This window comes from Ursus americanus, chromosome 17, assembly GCF_024610735.1.
Source record: "Ursus americanus isolate L20-20 chromosome 17, mUrsAme1.1.p, whole genome shotgun sequence".
Taxonomy (NCBI): Eukaryota; Metazoa; Chordata; class Mammalia; order Carnivora; family Ursidae; genus Ursus; species Ursus americanus.
The window spans coordinates 8,047,987-8,071,900 of NC_142143.1; the positions used below are offsets into that span (position 1 = coordinate 8,047,987).

The following is a 23,914-nucleotide window of genomic DNA, read 5'->3' on the forward strand; positions in this document are numbered from 1 at the left end:
ATGTGTGTGTGTGTGTCTTTTTAAGGTAGGCTCTATGCCCAGGTCCCTGGGTGGCTCAGTTGGTTAAGTGTCTGCCTTGGGCTTGGGTCATGATCCCAGGATCCTGGGATCGAGCCCCGTGTCTGGCCACCTGCTCAGTGGTGAGCCTGCTTCTTTCTCTCCCTCTGAAGCGCCCTTGTGCTTGTGCTCTCTTGCTCTCTCTCTCTCAAATAAATAAATAAAATCTTTAAAAGAAAAAAAAAAGTATCCTCTACACCCACTGTGGGGCTTGAACTCATGACCCAGAGTCACATGCTCTACCGACTGAGCCAACCAGGCACCCCTGTGTGGTATTTTCCTAATTAACCTCCTTAAGTTTCAGTTTCATCATCAAAAAATGAGGATTGTAACAGCACCCACCTCAGGGTCACAACAATGATTAAATAAGACAATGCATATAGGACGCTTAGTGTTGTGCTTGGCACAGCAGAACTATGGATTGTCAGAGAAAGAAAAGATCCATTTAGGCCGGAGGAATAGTGGCGGGCTTCCTGGAGTGTGTGAGCCAAGAGGGATGTGAGCCAAGATTTGATTAGATAAAGTGAAAAGGGAAGACATTTAGGCAGAGGGGCCAACCTGAATGAAGACTTAAGAAGAAACAAAGGAGCAGGCTGTGCTGAGGTTGGGGCCGGCCAAGTCCTAGGAAACACCTTTGGAGAGATTCTCCGGGAAGAGAGAGAGGAGACAAGTGGAGAAAATTTCCCAAGAGTATGAATTAGCAGGTGGGAAGGAGGGGAAAATCGGTCTCTAGAAGTTTGCTGAAGGTTTCTGTCATTGAGTTTGCCCCTTTCAGCAATAGCAACAGAATGAGAAGTGGTAGCCAGTTTCAGCAGTGACAGAGTTGAATCAGCATGTGCTTATAGCAAGGCGCAGCAAAGGATGGAAATGGACAAAATGACCACTAGCTGCTCATTGTTAGCAGGGTTAAGCTTGAAATCCTGTGTTTGTGGCCAAGAATTAATTATAGAAGTACAAGAAAGGGTGAATTTTGCTTAGTATCAGTTTGTAGGGAAAAAGCTCTAAAGGAAAAGGGGTAGTAGGAAATGGTTATAAAGTCCATTTGAACCAAAGGGTCAGTGCAGTCTCTAAATTTGCCAAGGCAACCATCTAGTGTGCTCATGATTGTAAGGAGTCAGATTAGGGAAGGCTAAAGTCTCACTGTGCTCTGGTGGTCAGATCTCACCTGAGTATTTTAGGTGGTCCCATTTTGGTGGCAAGGAACAGAAACCCAATCGGGAAGAGAACGTACAGGCCTACAGAGAAGGCACAAATGGTGCCCCACGTAGATCTCTTTAACGGGCCAGTGCACCCATCCCCCAGCTGCTGTGAGTGTTGGCAGCTAAGGGTTCCCAGATGCCCGAAATTCCAGAGAATTGCCTTCAGCTGAAGGGAGCAGCTTTGGAGACCTTAACTCCTTGATGGCTTACAGCCAGTGGCTGACTCATGCTTGGGTACACAAAGCTGCCCGATGCCTCATGGGGAGATAACTCCTTGGTGTGGTTTTATGCCAGAGCTCTCCGTGGAGGATCAGGCCAAGGCAAAATCAAGCTGATTCTTGCTTCACTCTTTCTTTTTTCCTGTGCTGCTCAACTCCCTCCCTTACGGGTTATTCCCCCCAAATAGATACCACTCCCAGATCTCCCTTCCAGGCTCTGTTTCTAAGGATCCTGATGAAAGACATCTACAAAAGCAAATAGCCAGGAAACAGCTGGATCCAGGTTTTCAGAGTCATTGTCTGTTGTAGCTTTTATCTGTACCTCAGCTCTGATATTCGTTTTCATATTGGTTTTATGTATTCTCGAGCAAGTTCTTTCATGGTCCTCCTGGTCAACTCCAGGGGATGAGCCAGAGAGTTCGGCAGCCTCAATGTAAAGGAAACTTCTCCATATGGGTAGTGCCAACGAAGGTCCCAGGACTCATTCTGATTGGACTGCCTTGAGCCACATGCGTTTCCCTAAATCAATCATTGCAAATGGTGGTGGGGGGAGCATAGGGAGGAGGGAATAGTGCTCTGATTGGTCAGGACTGGCAGAGTGCTGTCCCTGGAAAGATGAGTAGTGAATCAGCCCCATGGCAGCCATATGGACAGACAGTGGGAAGGACTGGTTCCCTAAAGGAAATAAGGCCCCTCTTACCAGAAGAAAGAGAATGTTTGCTGGAAGGACAAAAATAACACATGTTCCCAATAGATCTTGACAAACTGAAAGATGTCTACATGAACTCATTAGGATGGAAACCATAATTTGGCAAAAAAAAAAAAAAAAAAAGCGACTTAATCCTTATTGTTTTGGGGATGGGCAGAAGGTATGGAAAGGGGGTCATAATTGTCATCTTCAAATATTTGGAATGCTGTCATGATGAAGAGGGATTAGACATGTTCTGTGAAGCTTTAGGAGATAAACAGGACCTAGGTTCAGAGATTAGAGGGATGTAGATTATCCATAAAACATATAGGTGTAAATAAATAAACAAGTAGCTTGTACATGCATATAGATACAAAAGAATTACAAGTTAAGTTGTCCAGAAAAGGAATAGACCTATTTGAGAGGTGGTAAGCTTGCCATGCCTGGGAAGCCAGATTAGGTTTATCACTCTTACCATGACTAATAAAATATGCTCGCGCTTCCTTCTTGCTTTGGCTTTTTCGTAAAGGCTGTGTCTAGGTAGACACTATCTGCCATGCCCCACCCCAACCTTGTCTTGGGGAAATCTGCCCCACCCCAACAATTTCAAACCAGAGTACTTTCTCCTCTAGGAGCACCTTGGTGTCCTCTTGTTAATCACGACACTGCGGATATGCTGCCTGGTGTTGTAATCACCTCATCATCTCCTTAACTCCCCCCAGTTTGGTGAAAGCACCAGTGTCTTACTCAAGACATATTTGCTGAATAAATAATTTTATCTGGTCTTTTGTGGAAGGATTCTTGCCTTGGGGGGTAAGGTGTGTGACTAAGGGGCCACAAGGATCATGTTGAACTCCAAGATTCTGTGACCAGTACATGGCACTGAACTTGAAGCTGACTTATAGATGAATAAGTGGAAATACCCAGGGCCACTTTGGCTTTTGCAGCTATTGGAGGAGAGAGAAGGAGGCATTCTCTCCTGCACTCCCTCTGACAGTTACACCAATAGGCGGTCGTGGAAGAGCTCTGGGGGAGATCAGGAGTTCATAGTAAGAGTTTACTCTGGAGCAGAGAGTGAGTTGCCCTTTGCCAGTCTTTGTGCCTTGGCACTGCTCCTCCCCAAACCTGGAAGAATGTCCTAGCTCCCTTCTTCCTCTAGCTACTGTTACTCCTCCCTCCAGCCCTGCCCAGCGACACCACCCCCAGGAAGCTTTCGGGAAAGCACTTCCCCCTCTTTTCCACCCGCCAAGTTGGAGTTATTTCTCCTTTTCTGGACTCCCTCCCATTGCAGGAGGAGGGGGAGCAAGTGCCTGAACCAAGGCACTTCCCACAGCAGACCTAGCTTTACTTGTTTCTCTCTTCCTTTAGGTTTGCTTTCTCCTTGTTGAAGTCATGGACCAGGTCCATGTGTGGCCTCTGCGCCTAATGCAGGAGACCCGCGCGTGCACAAGCGCGCGCGCGCGCACACACACACACACACACACACACACACACCTTTGCTACATGAGTGGGTGCCAGAAAGAGTAGGACATCAGCATTTTAGAATTTTACAATTGCAGGAGTCGTCGGGAGTCACGTAGCGAAACCCTCTCTTTTACAAATGCTCTTCCTGGAGTCTCCGGAGAGGTTTTGGGTTCATTCAGTCCCTTTCCTTCTCGAGGCCCAAAGTACTTCTGCTGTTGATGACCTCAACATTCTAGGCAGGTAGGGAGGGGGAGGTAGGTGTCAGTATCCTCCCTTTTCCCCTAGGGGAAACTGACTCAGAGAAACGAGGCGACGAGTCTCGGTGGGGCGGGGGCTGTAACGGGAATTCAGGGCTCTGGGCCAATGTGGAATTTATTGTGCCTCTTTTTGGGAAGCGTGAAAGTGAAGTAATCAATTTACCGCCCCAGGCGAGGACCCTTTAGCCCCCTAGAAGGATCCGGTTGGGTCAGGAGGATTAATGCAGTTAAGAGCTCGCGGCATTGACCCCTTGGCAACTTGTCGAGGTTGAGCCGGGTCCGCCGCCCTTCCCTCGACAGGGTGACCAATGGGCTTCGGTTTCTTTAAGGCCCCAGCGCCCCGCCTCCGACTGGTCGCCGACCTCCTCCCACCTCTTAGCCTCAGCTTGGCGAGTTCCAGACTTCCCTTAGCGATGAGGTCATCTTCTCGTTTCTCATTGGCTGCGCTGGGCCGTCAGTCACAGGAAGTCCCGCCGCCGTCCTCATCTCCTTCGCACCCCTCCCTTCCCGCCCTCCCTTTAGTCCTCTGGGCCCAGCCTCCACAAGGCCTCTGATTGGTCAGTGCCACTGTCACTCTTCCAGCAGGCAGTGTGGGAGGTGGGAGGCGGGTGTGGTGGGAGGGGCCGCAGCTTCCGTGGCTGAGAAGAGCCGGCGGCGGCCGTGTCTGTGGTGTCCGAGGCGGCGGCGAGAGCAACCGTTCCATCCTTCCCACCCCCTCGGCTCCGCTCGCTACACGGCCTCCGCTTGCGCAGACTTCTCCCCAGCTCCGTGCGCCCTGGCCAGACATTGAGCCTCGGAAGGGAAGGCGCGCGGTGAGAGCCGGAGGGGGACCGCCGCGGAGCCCGGGCTGGGAGGAGCGCGAGGCGGTGAGTGAGAGTCCGGGCAGGGGACCCCTCCCCCACCGCGGCCCCGCCCCGAGCATCCTTTCTCCTCGCGACCCCGCCGCGCGCCCTCGGGGTCCGGCCGAGCGGGCCTCACAGCCCGGCCTCCAGCCCGCCGCCGCTCGCCTTGCCCGTCCCTCCCCTGCGGGCCGGGGTCGCCCAGCCGGGGCGGGCGGCACGGGGCGCGGCTGTGCACCTGTGAGCCGTCTGGCCGGGCAGTGCCGGTGGGGTTGCAGGGGGTGGTGTCCCACACCCGTTACACCCGGGTGTGTTTTGACTGTAGGGACCCGGTGTCGGGCGCTTTCCCCGGGATCTTGTGCAGACCCTCAGGATCCATGTGCAGTCCTAGAATTATCAGGCAAGGGAGCCTCACCTGGACTTGTTGATGCCTGTGTCAGCAACCGGAGTGCCGCCAGGTGTAAGGGCTCTGGCACATTTGAAACTTGACGGCCAAGAACTTGACCCTCTAAGAAAGTGTCTGTCAGGATACTTTGATAACCCCTCCCACCATGGCCGGTACCGCAGGAAAACCCTGATTCTCTGAGTAGCTAGGGCTGGAGCTTTCAGGTCAGACTCTCCAAACTGTCATTCGCTAGCTGTGTCATCTTGGGCTTCAGTTTCTTTATCAGGAAAATGGGTATAATGCCTACTACAGGGGGTCGTTGTGAGTTGAGAACGACGGGTAGATCAGTTTGTATTTAAGCACCATCCCAACTTGGTTTTGTCAGGATCTCTGTTTTCTATTATATAGATAGCGTAACTAAAAGGCAGTTTGGTGGACACTTGACTACTTACCAGCTGTACTTGGCATGAGGTGTGTGTATACAGGAATGTGAAAGATATCACTGAAATGTAATAAAGAAATTGCACCTAGCTTTATGTGTTTTTACAGACTTTGAAGTCCATAAGAAGTCTGAAGTGTCCCCAGGTCGTCAGCTTTTGAGATTTTTCAAGATCTTTTCTACCTGATGCCAAAGCCTGTAGCATACTCATTATTTTCAGTAAAAAGTGAAATTCACGTGTTTTATGTTAGAGGACCCCAAAAAACTCCACAAATTTCACTTAAGCAGTTTTACTGTTGAAAAGCAGCCACCTCCCAGGAGTGAGGTGGTACAGCCAGCTGGCACACAGCCCCGGGACTGCAGGGTGGGGAGCTCTTGGCTGAAAGTTATTAAATTAAGTTTTGCCTAATGTCATTTGCATTTTCATAGTGAATCAGAGGGTTTTATGATAGTTTCTTAGTGAAGTGATTTAGAAACAGGCAAGCCATTATTGCTTTTTTCAAAAACACATGCAAAGAAAAACTGTAGTCCGTTCTAGTATTGGCTTCAGTTCTTTGCCAGTAACTGTTAAGAAGAGACCCTGTTTAGAAAGGCTTTCACAAGTCACGTTTCTTTGGTTAAGTTTTTTATTTAGGGTAAAATTGTGAGATGGGAGAGTAAGATGTATCCCATAATCCAAAAGTATTGATTGCAGACTTGCCACATCCGTAGTCCCTTACTGAGTGCTATGAGGAAGGGATTCAAAAGAGGTATGAAACAGCATCTCAGCCCATAAAGAGCAAAACCATGAAATTTGGGTTACTCAGTACTAGCTTTGGGTACTACTTAAGTAATGACTTCATTCGTTCGTTCATTCATTCATTCATTCATTCATTCAATAAACTTGTTCCTGGCCAAAACATGCCAGGTGTTTGTTTTTGTTTTTTTTTTTTTAAGATTTATTTATTTGAGAGTGAGAGAGCACAGAGGGAGAGAAAAAAACAGATTCTCCGCTGAGCAGAGAACCCAACGTGGGGCTCAATCCCAGGACCCTGAGATCATGACCTGAGTGAGCCAAGACAGCTGCTTAACTGACTGAGCCACCCAGGTGCCTTGCCAGGTGTTTTTTCTAAAAGCCAAGGTTATCGGAATAGGAATAAGCGCGGTATGGTCCCTGCTTGTAGGAGCTCACAGTCTAGTGTGAGAGGCAGAAAGTGACAGATAATTGTAACACACTGAAATAAACTTCAGAACTGTATGGGAGGGTCAAGGGAGCTTTCCCTTTGTACTTCAAAGAGAAGGTGGCCTTTGAGCTGAATCTTTACTCATTATATGAAGAGAAGAGGAAGATCATTCCAAACAGAAGTAACTGAGCTTGGAAGGTTTCCTGATAGATCTTTTCACAGCAGGTATAAGCCCTAGGGAGGGGGAAGGAAACTGACATTTCTTGATGCCCACTATGTAATAGGCATTAAGCTGGGCTTTTAATGTTACCACTAAATTCTCACAATGACCCTATGAGGTAGATTTTACCTCCATTTTAGGACAGGAAAACTGAGGCTCAGCATAGTTATTTGTCTAAGGTTACACAGTTAGTGACAGAGCCAGGACTTGAATTTCTGACTTGAAGTGTGAATGCTCTTTTCCTTTGAACACTCTGTAGAAATAAATATAAATGAGGTGAGACAGTTCCAGCTATATATGTCATTTTACTACATCAGTTACAAATTACTTTCTGTGAAATAAATGTTCATATTTGATTTAGAGTTGCTAAAACTTGTATAATAAAGGCTATCAAATGGTATTTCTTTTGTAAGTGTGACATTTGCTAAAAAGTGTGGTTCATGGAAACATTTAATGGAAGACATTGATACATAGAGATTCTATATGGGGCACTTAACAAAGCTGTTAAACAGGTATGGACTTTTCTTGAGACAGTAGCTTAAATATTTATTCAAGTGTATAAAGGGATGTGCAGATGTATGGCCAATTAAATAGAAAATGAAAAGGGTAAAAGGGTTTTGAATAATTTTTACGAAAGGGGAAATTAGAATTTTGAAGTCATACTAACAGATATTGTTATATTTAAGCGAGACCACTGTGAACTGTAAGGTCCACAAAGGCAAATTGTTTCTTTTATTCTCAGCTTCAAGAGCAATTTTTGGGGGATGCCAGGGCAGTTCAGTCACTTAAGCATCTGCCTTCGGCTCAGGTGATGATCCCAGCGTCTTGGGATTGAGTCCCTCATGGGGCTCCTTGCTCAGCAGGGAGCCTGCTTATCCCTCTGCCTGCCGTTCCCCCTGCTTGTGCGTGCTCTCTCTCTCTCTCTGACAAATAAAATCTTAAAAAAAAAAAAATTGGGGGGACATGGTAGATGCTCAGTAAATACTTGTTGAAGAAAAGATGAATGTGAATATATATTTACAGTGAGTGCTGTGTTTATGTAAATGCTAGGGTCGATAGTTAGAATTGATTGGCATAGAACATTTTCGTCTGAAAAAAAATTTTGGTCAGGAGGTCAGAAGGTCTTTGAAAGAAAAGAGGGAGGACATTGACAGATTACAGATGAAGCGGCATAGGCATATACCATATAGGTAGTTTATAGAATGGTTATGCGTTGGAAGAAAAGGAACATTGAATAAAGGGAATGACCCACTGACACCATTCAGATATAGGCACTGTTTATTTAAAGCCTTAATGAGTTTTGAGAATCAAGGAAACAGTCTCTGCTCTTAAGGAACTTAGAGTTTTAGAGACTAGGTGCGTTAGCTATCTATTGCGTAACATGTTACCGCAAAGGTTAGTGTTTAAGATAACAGTAAACATTTATTATCCCTCACAATTTCTGTGAGTCAGGAATTTGGGAGCAGCTTGAGCAGTGGTTCAGTCTCAGGGTCTCTCAAGAGATTGCACTAATATGTCATCTGGAGTTGCAGTCATCTGAAGAGAGGCTGGTGTATCCTCTTCTAAGGTGGCTACTCAGATTGTTGACAAGTTGATGTAGGCTGTTGGTGGGAGGTCTCCATTCTTCTCCATGTGGGCCTCTCCATAGAACTATTTGAATGCCCTCGTGGCATGGCAGCTGGCTTTCCCCAGAGCAAGTAATCCAAGAGACCAAGTTGCATTGTCTTTTATGACCTAGCTTCAGAAGTCACATACCATCATTTCTCCAGTATTCTGTTGGTCACATATTGTGGGAAGGGATTACATAGGGGTGTGAATACTAGGAGGTGAGAATCCTTAGGGGCCATATTGGAGGCTGGCTACCACAGTGGGTAGATTAGAACAGAAAAAGTGTTGGAAGAAGGTACAAAGTGCTGGGGGAGAGGAGGGAAGGATTCAGAGGAGGGAAAGGTTACCTTTAGGAAAATGAGGGAATTGGGAAAGATTTAACTCTTTTTTTTTTTTAAGATTTTATTTATTTATTTGACAGAGATAGACAGCCAGCGAGAGAGGGAACACAAGCAGGGGGAGTGGGAGAGGAAGAAGCAGGCTCCCAGGGGAGGAGTCCGATGGGGGGCTCGATCCCAGAACGCCGGGATCACACCCTGAGCGGAAGGCAGACGCTTATCGACTGAGCCACCCAGGCGTCCCGGGAAAGATTTAACTCTTTTTAACAGATACCTACAGGTATTTATTTGGTGCTTACTGTGTGCCCTCAACATGGTAGGCTAATATGTGGAAGTGAATTGGGGCTGTATGAAATGTTGTAAGTAGTCTAGGCCAGCATTGGTACTAAGGACAAACAATCTCTGTGTGTAAGGTGAAGGTGGAGTAATTTTTCTGTTATTGAGGAGATCAGTAACTTGTCAGAGTGATAGAGAAGCAGTTAAAAGCATAAATACTAGAGCCAGACTTCCTGGGCTGGAATCCTACCTCTACTACATGCTAGCTGTGTGACCTTGGGTGTGTGACTGTGATACTCTTAACCACATCTTCTTGGTAACTCACTATAAAATGGGGATAATAATGGTGGCTGCTTTATATTGCTGCTATAAAGATTAAATAAGTTAAAAATATGCCAGGTCCTTGGAACAGGTTCACATGTATCATCATTATCATCATTGTTCATTTTGGGCAGTAGCACAGAACTGACCATGGGTGAATGAGATTCAAGTCGGAGATGAATGAATGTGGAATGATAAGAGTATTCAGAGGCTTTTAAATGTCAGTCATTTAAATGTAATCATTTGCTGCTTCAGCATTAGTTTTTCCAGTTTGAGTACTTATGTTTAGATAATTTTTATTTCACAAATAGAGTGAACCAGTGATTTTATTTAGCTGAACTCCACAGTTAACAACAATACCTCAGGAGGTGCACAGTTGCCTGTGAAGGATATCTTGTATTCTCTTGTCCCTCTGTCTGCAGAATGGGTTTAGCCAGAAGGAGTACTTACAGGTGCATCTTCAGAAGAGCTGAGTGGTGGAACCAGGACCCATGGTAAAAATACCAGAGTGAGCACTTGAGTCACAAAAGAATCCTCAGAGATTCTTCACACTAAGTCTGTCACTTCTGTGAAGAGGGAAGATCATCGAACTCCATGTCTCTGCAGGTGTTAAAGCAGGAATTGGGTGATTTGCCAGGTGCCTTGGGTGGAGCTAAATGCCTAAGTTGCCTTCAGTTCTGCGGTTCAGGGACTTCAGTCCAACTCTCATTGTTTAGTTGAACAGAGGCACTGAGGAAGTAAGTGGTTTGAGGTTCCACAACAATCTAGCGGCTGAGCTTGGGCAAGTTCTTCACCCTGTGTTTAAGACTGGCTCACGTAGTAGTAACGATCTGCAGAATCTTTGGAAGATTGAGCATTGTGAAAATGTCTTTTCTTTAGGTACTTTAGTAAAAATATTTACTTTTGTGGTATATCTGATTTGTTTGCTTTCCTAGTCACTTTTATTCATATGCTTTTAGAAATCATTCCCTGTTTATATGAGTCCTGGTAACAAGTAATTTGGATAGCTCATTTTTGAAATCTGGAATGTATACCCTGTTACTGAATTTGAAGATGGGTGGGATACTTATAGGTCTTTGACCTCTAAAATGTAAGGGGGAATTATGGGTGATTTTTATTCTTTGAAAAATTTTTATTCTGATATCAAAATTTAACATATAATGGGTGTAACTGGAAAAAAAATTTATAAACGCCGTAGTATGAGAGAGTAAAATAACTAGTGAAGTAACATGTCAAGTGTAAGGTCATGAACAGAGCTAGGTACTGACAATAGCTGTGTAACCATAGACTCACCACTTTAACCTTCTTGTGACTAGTTTTTTCATCTATAAAATGGGGTTAATGATTCTTACAACATGAAGTTGTTATAAGGATCATGGAGTCACAGTGGACTCATTGTTGTGCTACCTTATTAATTTTGACAGCAGCTCTGCGTAGTATTAGCTCCATTTTGTAGATGAGGAAAGAGAAGCTTGGAGAGATTCACTAATTTAGGAAGAACCTGCAACAAACCAAGTTCTCTCTATCTCTCTTTTTTTTAAGTAGGCCCCCCACGCCCCATGTGGGGCTTGAACTCTCAACCCTGAGATCAAGAGTCACATGTTCCACCAACTGAGCCAGCCAGGCATCCCTGTCTGTTTTTTGAATTAAAAGATACTGACTCCCTGTGATAATGGGTATGAAGTGCCTAACTTTGCTTGCAGTAAATGTCTGATCCTGTTCACTGTCTTTTGCATAGTTTGTGAAAATTTAGTATGCTGAGAATTCTTTATGGTTGTAATCAAGGTGTCGTAGCTTTCAAAGTATTCTTTGCAGTATTCCTTATATGTATCTTGTTGCCATTCCCGAAATAGAAAGCTATAATAGCGATTTCACATCCTAAATTACTCAATAAATACTAAATAAGGACATACTATAGTGTCCGAATTTTAAACATATTTCGTCAGTGTTTCAGTTATCTTTGTAACTGTAAATGGCATAAGTGATGCCAAAGTCTCCTAATCGTGGTTAATTTGTACATATTTTCACTACCACAGAATTTACAGGAACTTGGCAAGTTGTCCTCTCATATTTTAGGACACACCATGTTGATTTGGGTTGAGAGTGGTGTTACGATTTTGTGGTGAAACTGGCTTTGTTGTTGACTTTGTATTTAGTTATATGATGGATGTATTTTTTTGTTTGTTTGGTAAGATTATTTTTTGAATTTATTTTAGTAAGTAAACTCTACACCCAACGTGGAATTTGAATTCATGACCCGGAGATCAGGAGTCACCTGGTGTACTGACTAAGCCAGCCAGGTGCCGCTATATGATGGCTGTATTTAAAGTAGTCTTTTTACATTTGCCTAGTATTGATTGTCTGGCCTTTCAAAACAATTTAGAAATGAAAGGCAAGGACCATTTTCTTTCTTATCTCTGTTACTTGGGGTAATCACTTTTTATGGAAAATCAGTTGAACTAAAGCTTCCAGGCAGGAGCTTTCCACTCTTTAATATTCCAGGTTAATGCCATAAGGTGGCATGGAAGGCAAAGCTGTGGTGGTATTTTAAATTCTCCATTTTGTAGATTCAGTGATCATTTTATATTCTTGTTGACATTTTCTTTCTGTTCAGATTTTTTTTTTTTTTGCAAGGGAGAATGGGGGAGACCTGGAATGGTGGGAATAGGAAACCAAGAATACAATGAAGATCGTAGATTAGTGATTTGACTTGAAATTAAATAAATTTGAAGCTTTCCTTTATGCAGTAGAACATCATAGGGTAGTGTGGCTCATTTGTGTAATATCTGTTATGCATCTTTGTATACATTGAGTAAAATGATTATTTAGTCATTTTCCTTTTTTTTTTTTTTAAAGATTTTATTTATTTATTTGACAGCGAGAGAGGGAACACAAGCAGGGGGAGTGGGAGAGGAAGAAGCAGGCTCCCAGCGGAGGAGCCTGATGCGGGGCTCGATCCCGGAATGCCGGGATCACGCCCTGAGCTGAAGGCAGACGCTCAACGACTGAGCCACCCAGGCGCCCCTACTTAGTCATTTTCCTAAATCAGTCGCTCTGTAGCAAAATTGACCCCTTTAATTTGTTTGTTTATTTATTTATTTATTACCACTTTTACTGAAAACTGATTCTGAAGGTGAGCCTGGCAGAAACAATTTGTATGAAAACTGGGCATGACCTGTACAATTTGGGCAAGGTATTAATGACATTTTATTTTCATCATGTTTAATAACCTGTTGGGTGCCTAAATAAAACTGAGTTAATTATAGTGTAACCTTTTGTTCTATTTGGAGAGTGTTAAGGGATTTTTGAATACCCTCCAAAATTCACCTTCATCAAGTGAGCTTAGAAAGCTCTTTCTAGAGCAAGGATCCTCAAAACGTTACCTGCATGATCTCTACCTCTTCTGGCCACTTCTTTGTTTTCTTTCGTAAAAGCACAGATTTTCCTACTGTTTGGAGATAGTAGTGATGAGTTCAGAGTTGAATGCACCTGTTTTCAGTCTGGTTCTACTACTCACTGGCTGTGTAATCTTGAGCAAGGGAATTAATCTTGCCAAATCTCTATTTCCTCATAGTTTAGTTGTGAGAGGTAAATAAGTTACGTATAAAGCATTTAGCACATAATCATTCTGTGCATGTTAATTTTCTTAACACCCAGAATTTTTCTTTTGTAGCAGTAGCTACAATTACAGCTAAATAATTGTGTAATTACTTATGTTTTTCTTATAAGTTTCATGAGGGCAGGGACCATGTCTGTCTCTTTATTGCTATTTTCTCAGCATTTAGCATTGTGCTTGGCATGGGATATAATAGATGCTCAATAAATACTTGTTGAATGAATGAAAGTGACCCACCCCTTCTCCTTTCCCTGTCCTCCCTTGCCTTAAAGGACAGTGTCATAAACTTAGTTCTTGGCCCACTTGAGAATTAATTAACTTTTTATTAATACTATTTGATCCATTAATGACTGGAGCTAGGTAAAGGGGAAGGTAATAAACAGATGAATAACAACCAGAAAGACAGCATAACAATATTCAAAGTAAATTATAATACTATAAAATCCTAGTACTCTGGATTTTCTAACCGTCTGTAATCTGATGTCCAGCCCCAAATTTTACCAAAACAGTTTTCATTGAGGCTACCACTGACTTGCATGTTGGTGAGCCAGTGGGTTGTCCCTAGCTTAGTAAAATGGTTACTTTTACAGTTATTCAGGCAGGAACCTTGGCATCATCTTTTCTTCCTTTCCCATTTCATATCCAGTCCATCAGTGAATCCAGCTGTCTGCTAAATATATCCATATCTGATCACTTCTTACCACCTCCACTGTAATCCTTGTCCAAGCCATCAGATGAGTTTAGTTTCCCATGGCTGGCTACTATAACATCACCACAGACCCAGTGGCTTAAAACAGCCCAAATTTACTCTCTGAAAGTTCTGAAGGCCAGATGTCTGAAATCAGTCTCACTGAGCCAGAATCAGGGTGTCACCAGCGGAGATGTATTCCTTCTGGAGGCTTTAGGGGAGAGTAAGTTCCTCACTTTTTCCGGTTTCTGGTGGCTGCCAGCATTCCTTGGTTTGCGGCAGTATCACTTCAGTCTGCAAGGGCAGCATCTTCATATCTCTGTGTACATCTCTTAAACCTCTGTGTTTGTGAAATCTCTCTCTTCCTCCCTTTTATAAACATATGTGATTGCATTTAGGGCTCACCCAGATAATCCAGGATAATCTCCCCATCTCAAGATCCTTGACTTAATCACATCTGCAAAGACCCCCCCCCCCTTTTTTTTGGTTATTTAAGATAACACAAGTTCCAGGGAAATGTTGGTATCTTTAGGGAGCCACTTTTCATTCTTAACCACAGTCTGTCCTTTGGCCCCCAAAGATTCACATTTGTCCCACATGCAAAGTACATTCATCCCATTCCAGCATTCCCAAAAATATTAACCCACTGCAACATCAGCTCAAGGTCAGGATCTCGTCTACATGTCATCAGCTCAAAAGTGCAGAATCTCATCGTATAAATTCTCCAGATTAGGTGTACATGAGACTCTGGGTGTGATCCATCTTGGGGAAGAATCCTTTCCATTGGTGGACCTGTGAAACTAGAAAACAAGTTATATGTTCCCCAAATACAGTAGTGGGACAGGTAAAGACACACAAGGAATAAGTGTGTCACTGGTCCCAAGCAATTTCAAGATCCAGCAGGGATAATTCCATTAACGTTTCAAAGCCTAGGAGTAATCCTGTGTGGCTTTAGACTCCATGCTCTAGGCCCAGGGCTCTAGCTTGTGGGCTCAAGGTTCAGCTCTAGTTTTCTTCTCTCTTTTCCTTTCTTTCTGTCTTAAATTGAGTTATAATTGAAATAAAACATTATTAGTTTTAGGTGTACATTGTGATAATTTGGTATTTGTTTATATTGCAAAATGATCACAATAGGGACACCTGGGTGGCTCAGTTGGTTAAGCATCTGCCTTCGGCTCTGGTCATGATCCCAGGGTCCTGAGATGGAGTCCTGCATCAGGCTCCCTGCTCAGCAGGGGGCCTGCTTCTCCCTCTCCCTCTCCCCCTGCTTATATACTTTCTCTCTCTCTCTGACAAATAAATAAAATCTAAATTAAAAATCACAGTAAGTCTAGTTAACATCTGTCACTGTACATAGTTATATTTTTTCTTCTTTTAAGATTTACTCTCTTACTAACTTTCAGATATGCAGTACAGTATTGTTAACTATAGTCACCATGCTGTACATTACATCCCCATGCCTAATTTATTTTTATAACTGGAAATTTGTACCTTTTGACCCCCTTCACTTTTTTTGGCTGAATAATATTTATATATACCACATTTTCTTTATCCATTCATCCCTTAGTGGATAGTTAGATTGTTTTCATCTCTGGCTATCGTATGTGATGCTGCGGTGAATATGGGGGTGCATACATCTTTTCAAATTAGTGTTTTTGTTTTCTTTGGGTAAATACCCAGAAGTGGTAGATCATACGGTAGTGCTATTTTTAATTTTTTGAGGAACCTCCTCCATACTGTTTTCCATCCTGGTTGTGCAAATTTACATTCCCACCGACAGTGCACAAATGTTCCCTGTTCTCCATATCCTCACCAACACTTGTTATTTTTTGTCTTTTTGATAATAGCCATTCTGACAGATGTGAGGTGTCTCGTTGTGGTTTTGATTTGCATTTCGCTGATGATGAGTGATGATGAGCATCTTTTCATGTACCTGTTGCCCATCTGTATGTCTTCTCTGGGAAAAATGTCTCTTGAGATCCTCTGCCCATTTTTAAATCAGACTGGTTTTTTGCTATTGAGTTGTGGAGTTTTTTAAAAATGTATTTTGGGGGGCGCCTGCGTGGCTCAGTCGTTAAGCGTCTGCCTTTGGCTCAGGGCGTGATCCTGGTGTTATGGGATGGAGCCCCACATCAGGCTCCTCCGCTGGGAGCCTGCTTCTTCCTCTCCCACTCCCTCTGCTTGTGTTCCCTCTCTCACTGGCTGTCTCTCTCTCTGTCAAATAAATCTTAAAAAAAAAAATGTATTTTGGATATTAGTCCTGTATCAGATATATGGCTTGCAAATATTTTCCTCCATTCAGTAGGTTGCCTTTTCATTTTGTTGATGGGTCCCTTTGTTGTGCAGAAGCTTTTTAGTTTGGTGTAGTTCCACTAATTTATTTTTACTTTTGTTGCCTTTGCTTTTAGTGTCTATCTTAACTTCTCAAAGGATAGTACATGTTCGCAACTGAGTAGTTTTATTAGCCTATTTCTTGCCTGTAGAATTTTGGTAGTTCAGTAGCTTTCTCTAGTTTCATTCTCTTTCTTTCTCTGTCAGGCCAAGTTGGCAGTGTTTCTGCTGACATAACATTTTCAGAAACCTTGTGGGTCTCTTTTGTATGTCTTGGGGATTCTTATCATTAGACGAGAGGGTCCTCCATAGATATTTCCTGAATAGCATTCTGTTCGTAGCTTCTCTTTAGATGGTTGGTTGAGGAGATCCCCCAGTTGTATGTGTAATACCGTCAGCACTAGTAAAAGGTTGTCCAGCCACATCTTTGGCTTTCTTTCCACGGCAGTGCTTTTTAAATAATGCATCTCTTTGTTTTAGTGTTTTTTGTGGTCTAGATAAGGTGAGGATTTCTAAAATCATCAAGTCCTGGTTTATTTTGCTTAACATTTCACCAATCGATTTATCTTTCCTCTTGCATTTTACTGTACACAGCAGGAAGAAGCTGGGCTGGCACCTTCAGCATGTTGCTTGGAAATTGAGCTAAATATTTCAAGTTTATCACTTACAAATTTTGCTTTTACACAACCACTGGATGCAGTTCAGCCAAGTTTTATTGCCACTATATAAAAAAGATTGTCTTCCAGTTTCCAATAATGTTCCTCATTTCTTTCTGAGTCATTACCAGAAGCACCTTTAATGTTCATATTTTCACCAGCATTCTGTTTATGATTACATATGTATTCTCTAAAAACAATGTAGGCTTTCCCTACTGTGCTTCTTACTTCCTTCTGAGCTCCCACCAGGAGTGCCTTTAATGTCCATATTTCTACCAGCAGTCTGTTGAAGGCAACCTAGGCTTTTTCTATTATGCTTCTCAAAATTCTTTAGCCTCTACCCATTATCCAGTTTCAAAGACATTTCCACATTTTTTTTTTTTAAAGATTTTATTTATTTATTAGAGAGAGACAGCCAGGGAGAGAGGGAACACAAGCAGGGGGAGTGGGAGAGGAAGAAGCAGGCTCCCAGCAGAGGAGCCTGATGTGGGGCTCGATCCCAGAATGCCGGGATCATGCCCTGAGCCGAAGGCAGACGCTTAATGACTGCGCCACCCAGGCGCCCCCATTTCCACATTTTTAAGTATTTAAACAGAACACTTCCAGATACCAAAATCTATATCAGGGTTCAACTGGAGAAACAGAATCAGTAGGAGATATACATTAAGAGATGTATTTTAAAGATTTATTCCCTACATGATATAGGGGCTGGATGAGCAGGTATGATATCCATAGGCTAGGCTGTCTTGAGCTGAATTTGCTATCCAAAGGTAGAATTTCTTCTGGGAAATGTTAGTTCTGCTCCTAAGGCTTTTTAACTCATTGAATCAGGCCCACCTGGATGATCTAGGACCCTATCCTTTACTTAAAGTCAACTGATTATGAATATTAATCACATCCACAAAATATCTTCACAGCAACACTTAGTGTTCAAACAAGTGGGGACGGTAGCGTAATCAAGTGATCCATACAACTGACATCACATAATCATCATTATTTCTTGCTTGGATTACTGCAGTAGCTTCCTCTGAACTGAATTCTCTGTTTCTGTTCTGTTTTTTTGTGATCTGCTCTCCACATAAATTATAGATCTTAGGATCTGTTTTCCAGGGTCAGTTCCATGATCTGCCACTTTCATCCTTGCTTACTCTGCTGTAATCCCACTGGATTCCTTGCCGTTCCTGGATCATACCAGGTCTTTGTGCTTGCTCTTTTCTCCACGTGAAATACTCTTTCCCTAAATCTCCACATGGTTTACTTCCTCACTTTTTTTCAGATCTTTGCTCAGATGTCTCATTAGAGAGACCATCAGATATAAAAAAAACCACCTTACTCCTTAATCTGAGGCAGTCCTTATTTCCCTTATTCTGTGTCCCTTTCTCCACAGGACTTGACATTTTTTTTCCCCAAAGATTTTATTTATTTATTTGAGCGAGCGGGAACAAGAAATCACAAGTGGGAGGGAGGGGCAAAGTGAACGGGAAGGGGACAAGCAGACTCCCTGCTGAGTGCGGAGCCTTATGCGGGGCTTGATCCCAAGACCCTGAGATCATGACCTGAGCCAAAGGCAGATGCTTAACCAGCTGAGCCACCCAGGTGCCCCAGTATATGTTTGGTTTTTGTTTGTCTCTTCCCATTAAATCATAGTCTCTACAGGGACAAGGATTTTGTTTACTGCTGTATCCTCAACACCAGCAGTACGTAGCATATTTTAGGTGCTTAATAAATATTTTTGAGCAGATTATTGAATGTAGGGACAGCCATTTTCATTCTTATTTTACCTCTCATGTGCTATTTAACATAGTTGATCACCTTTTTAAAGCCATTTTATATCCTTGGTATGACATTATTCTAATTTTTCATCTAATACTTTGTTCATTCCTTCTGCCTCTCCTGCTATATTTTCTTTATCTTTTGCTAGCTGTTCTTCATGTTGGCTTCTGAGTATGGAACCTTCTCAGGACTTAGATTCAAGCCCTCTTATTGTCTATCTGTAGGATATCTCATCTAGTCCCATAATTTTAAAAACTACTTGTCTGATAATGATTCCCAAATGTTTATTTCCATATTTTTTGAACAGAAGTCATTTTGCCACCTCTACCTGGAGGTCTCATAGACATCCCAAGTTTATATTCCCAATTGAATTCTTAGCCTTCTTTTCCTGCTGCCAGAGTTGTTCTTGCTCCAGCGTGCCCCATTTCTGTAAATGGCACTTCTGTCCAGCTGGTTACACAAGCCAGAAATCTGACAGGTTGTCTTTGACATCTGCCTCTGTCCTCTCACATCCATTCCATCATCAGTTTCGGTTGGTAATCACTCCAGAAATATTGACAAATCTTATTTGTCAATATCCTTTTTCTACCGAAGTCACTCTAGCTAGTCCAAGTTATGCACTTTCCAGGACCACATCAATAAATTCTTACCTAGTTTTACTATTTCTCTTCTTCTTTCTGACCCTAACTAATCAATTCTCCACACTGAAGTCAGAGTTTTAAAATGCAAATATAATTATATTATACTCCTGCCTCTTCCCCTGTTTCACTGGATATAGGCTCCAAGCAGGTAATTTAAAATGAATGGAATTGTGTAGATCAGGGATTTTTAATGAGGAGTGGTAAGACTGTGGCAAATTGGAGAGGACATGCCCTGTCTAAAGAGGGTTGCCACTTTTTAGTTCTAGGATATTACTGACATGTGAGGGTGTAGGCCCACAATTGCTGATCCCTTGATTTTTTTCAAGGAAAGCCAGAAATCTGGATTTTTTTTAATTGTAAATTTTCTCTACTTTACAATATTAGCAACCAATTTAAAATTTAAAAAGTTTCTTGGGGCGTGTGGGTGGTGCAGACGGTTAAACATCTGACTCTTGGTTTTGGTGCATGTCATGATCTCGGGTCATGAGATCGAGCTCTGCATTGGGCTCCGTGCTCAGCCCAGAGCCTGCTTGAGATTCTCTTTCCCGTCTGCCCCTCCCACTCATTCTCTCTCTTTTTCCAAAATCAGTAAGTAAATCTTTAAAAAAGCTTCTTAGGAACAAATTTAGTTAAATATATATAAGATCTTTAGACTGAAAACCACAAAACATTGCTGAGAGACGTTAAAGAAAACTTAAATGTGTGATTTATCACATTCATGGCTTGAAAGACCCAGTAATGTAAAGCTGTCCAGTCTTCCCAAAATAATCTATAAAGATTCAGTGTGTTCACAATCAAAATCTCAGCAGACTTTTTTGTAGAAACATGCTGAATCTAAAATTCACATGAAAATGTAAAGGATCTGGAATAACCAAAATAATTTAGAAGTGGAAGAACAAACTTGGAGGAATTAAATTACCTGATTTCAAGACATTATAAAGCTAGCGTAATCAAGACAGTGTGGTATTAGTGTAAAAATAGATACTTTTGGAACACAGTAGGGAATGCTGAAATAGACACATGTATGGTCAGTTGATTTTTCAACAGAGGGTTAAATGCAATTCAGTAGAGGAAAGGGTAGTCTTTTCAACAAATGTTGCTGGAACAATTGGATATTTGTATGTAAAGAAATGAATCTCAGTACCTGTCTCACACCATACACACAAATTAATATGAAATGGCTCATAGCCATAGCATACAAACTAAAACCATAAAACTTATAGAAAAAATTATAAGAAAATATTTGTGACCTTGAGGTAGGCAGAGATTTTTTAGGAAACAAAGATACTAACTATGGAAGAAAAAATTGGTAAATCAGACCTATCAAAAGTAAAACCTTCTGTTCTTTAGAAGACACTGTAAGAAAATGAAAATGTAAGCCTACAGACTGGGAGAAAATATTTATACACACATATACACACACATATATATAATTTCGTTATATATATATGTAGATATCTATAGATAGATTCATCAAAGAATTTATATTTAGAATATGTAAAAAAAACTTTAAAACTCAAAATATGACAAATGACCCAATTAAAAATGAGCAAAAGGTTTTAATAGATGCTTCATAGAAGAAAATATATTTGAATGTCCAAAAGCATGTGAAAAGATGCTCAACATTATTAGTCACCAGGGAAATACAAATTAAAACTATATGACATACCATTTCATCCCCACTAGAGTAGATAAACCCACTAAAATAGATAAAATAAAAAACATATGGACAATTCCAAGTATTGGTGAAGATGTGAAACACTAGAATTCATGTATGTTGCTGGTGGGAGTATGAAAAGTACAACAACTGGTCAGGTTTTTTTGTAAAGTTAAATACATACTCACCATGCAACCTTGCCATCCTCCACCTTGGTGTTTTTTACCCAAGAGAAATGAAAACATATATTCCCAGAAAGACCATGTGACTGTACATAGCCGTTTCATTCATAATAGCCAAAAACTGGAAACCACCCAAATACTGTCAACAGGTGACTAGGTAAACAAACTGTGGATAAATGGTGAATTAAAGATACATACAACAGTGTGAATGAATTTCAAAAAGTACATTGAGAGAAGTAACATTTATTTTGGTTTCACTTTTTAAATAAATTTTTTGAAGATTTATTTATCTATTAGCATGAGCAGGAGGAGCAGAGGGAGAGGGGAGAGAGGATCCCAAGCAGACTCCATGCTGAGCGTGGAACCCGAACTGTGGTTTGGTCCCACGACCCCGAGACCGTGATCCAGGTGGAAACCAAGAGTTGGATGCTCAACCGACTGTGCCACCCAGGCATTCCATATTGGTTTCATTTATTTTGAAGTTGTAGAATAGGCAAAACTAATTTATAGTGATAGAAATTAGATCAGTGGTCGCTTATGGCTAGGGTGGGGGGGGGAAGATTGACTACAAAAAGACATGAGTGGTGGGAATGTTTTTTCTTGATTGGGAGTGGTGATTACACAAAAATGTGCATTTGTCAGAACTCATTGAACTCGTTGGAACTGTACATTTTATGTATGGGAGCATTTTATTGTAATGGTGCGTTTTATTGTAAATAAATTATACATCAATGTACAATTTACAATGACAATTTAATGTAAGTAAATTACACATCAAAGTTGATTTAAAAAAATACTGTTGGTCAACATTCTGTGGAAACACAAGATGTTTGTGTGCCAAATTTGGTTGAGGTCAGCCAGTATCTAACAGCTGATCTGTACACCCCAACACATGCGCACACTACAAAAGTGCCTGGCCCATAATAGGTCTTCAGATTTCTGTTGAATGAGTGGGTGGACGAATAATTGCAGCACCATTGCAAGAAAATACCCCATTCTTCATCCTCCTGTGGTTTTCCAGCTTCAGTCGTTTTAGAGTTAATTTTTTTGGCTTCTCTTGGCAGTAGTACCTTGAGTACAAATTAGGTTATTCATTCATTCAAATAGTTGCTGAGCATCTACCATATGTAAAACCCTGCTTAAATAAAGTAATTGCTAATTCTGAAGAATTACAGAAATGTCCCTTGATTATATATGTGAAATTAACATTCAATTTAAAAAACAAAGGCTGGATAAGCTCTTCTTGCTTAGAATCTGTTTCAGCTACCATTTCTTTGTCTTGTGCATTTACACTGCTATCTGTGGAAAATAGCATGGGCTTAATAATAGACTCCGTTCATTATAACTTCTCAAATGAGAGGAAGGAAAACGTTTCAGAATATCATTCTGGTGTAGCTATAGAAAATGGCAGATTTCTTCCTTTCTGATTTATAGTCTGTGAAGGATGAGTGATCTGACTTAATTCGGTTGCCACATTGTTTCTTGGTCTTTAGTTAGTCTGTAGTTGTGTGCTGTCTTCATCAAACTTGATTATGGAGACTTTCATAGGTCAAGCAGAATTATTACATGTTTTTTCAGTCAGAACTTTAAAAAACACTGGTTATCATTCTATACTGATAATTGTTACTTTCTTGACTGTGATCAGGCTGCCCTGAATTCTCTGAACAGCTTTCTTCTTTTAATTCTCCAAACTGTGTCCTTGCCCTTTTTTTTTTTTTTAATGGTGGTTGGAATTTTTTTATTTATTTATTTTTAGTCACTTATTTAAGTAATCTCTACAACCAGCGTGGACCTCAAACTCGCAACCCCAAGATGAAGAGTCGTGTGCTCTTTGAGCTAGCCAGGAGCCCCCATCCTTGCCCATTTTTAAAGTTAGCCTCAGGCTTAACTCCTTTACAAAACAACTCTCCTTGATTAATACAATGAGTCATCTGACCTCAAACTTGTTTTCAGACTTTCCTCCCCTATCGTGCTCTTTTCCAATTTTTCTTTTTTCAGTGTCATATTTCTTTTTTTCATTAAGACCTTTTCTTCCTGTTAATATCATAGTTCATTGAGGGATAGTAGCTGCACCTAACTGATACTGTTTTCTTCTTCATGTATCTATTGTAAGAGCTGTACCAAGTGAGTTTAGTAAATAAAGAAGATTGATGGTAAATTCTAGCACGAAGCTGAATAACATGCAGTATAAAGTCCATGATGGATGAAAGTATAGTACTTTAGATAACTGTGGACCCAGGTCTTTTCTCCTTCATTTTTCCTTGGCACATTCCCCTGAAAAGGAACCCAGGGAGATTAAGAGTTGCTTCTACTGATAGTAGCCCAGAAACTTAAGAGGAGGCAGTTCCCATAGAAGCAGTCTGAGTCCAGTGAAAGAGCTTAATGAACTGCCTTCACCTGTACAGTAGTCAGAGTATGTCTCTGTGCTGAGACGTCAGAGGGACTGAGAGAAATTTAACAAGAATGTAGGAATGAGGGAAGAAATGGATATTGAAATTGCATACGTGCGTAATCTTGGTAGTTTAATCTGAAAGAATCTATTATCCTCATTGACAGATTTCTCTGACAGAACTGTTTCTTTTTAAGCCCAAGTTAGAATTAATACTAAACTAAAGAAGGACATTCGTTTATCGGCCATTCGGAATATCCTGTTTCAAATACCTCTTATCTTTGGTGGGTTCAGGATCTTGTTTAGTTATTTTCACTATCCCAAGATTAAATATACTTTCATTTTACATTCTTGCCAGCAGTACACAAAGGTTCCAACTTCTCACATCCTTACCAATCCTGGTTATTTTGTGTGTGGATTGTTTTTTTCTTTTCTTTTCTTTTCTTTTCTTTTCTTTTCTTTTCTTTTCCTTCTTTCTTTCTTTAGTAGACATCCTAATGGGTGTGAGG

General features: G+C 41.6%; 1 protein-coding gene across 3 annotated transcripts in view; it reads left to right on the plus strand.

Moving 5' to 3' along the window:
- The first annotated feature begins 4,506 nt into the window (after positions 1–4,506).
- MRTFA (myocardin related transcription factor A) overlaps positions 4,507–23,914 on the plus strand; it is a 190,498-nt gene continuing 171,090 nt past the window's right edge. For 2 of the 3 annotated variants that reach the window (XM_087868680.1, XM_087868681.1), the window contains exon 1: positions 4,507–4,749. The gene's annotated coding sequence lies outside the window, so the exon portion shown is untranslated. The remainder of the gene's footprint in view (positions 4,750–23,914) is intronic. The other variant, XM_087868682.1, reaches the window with a different exon arrangement.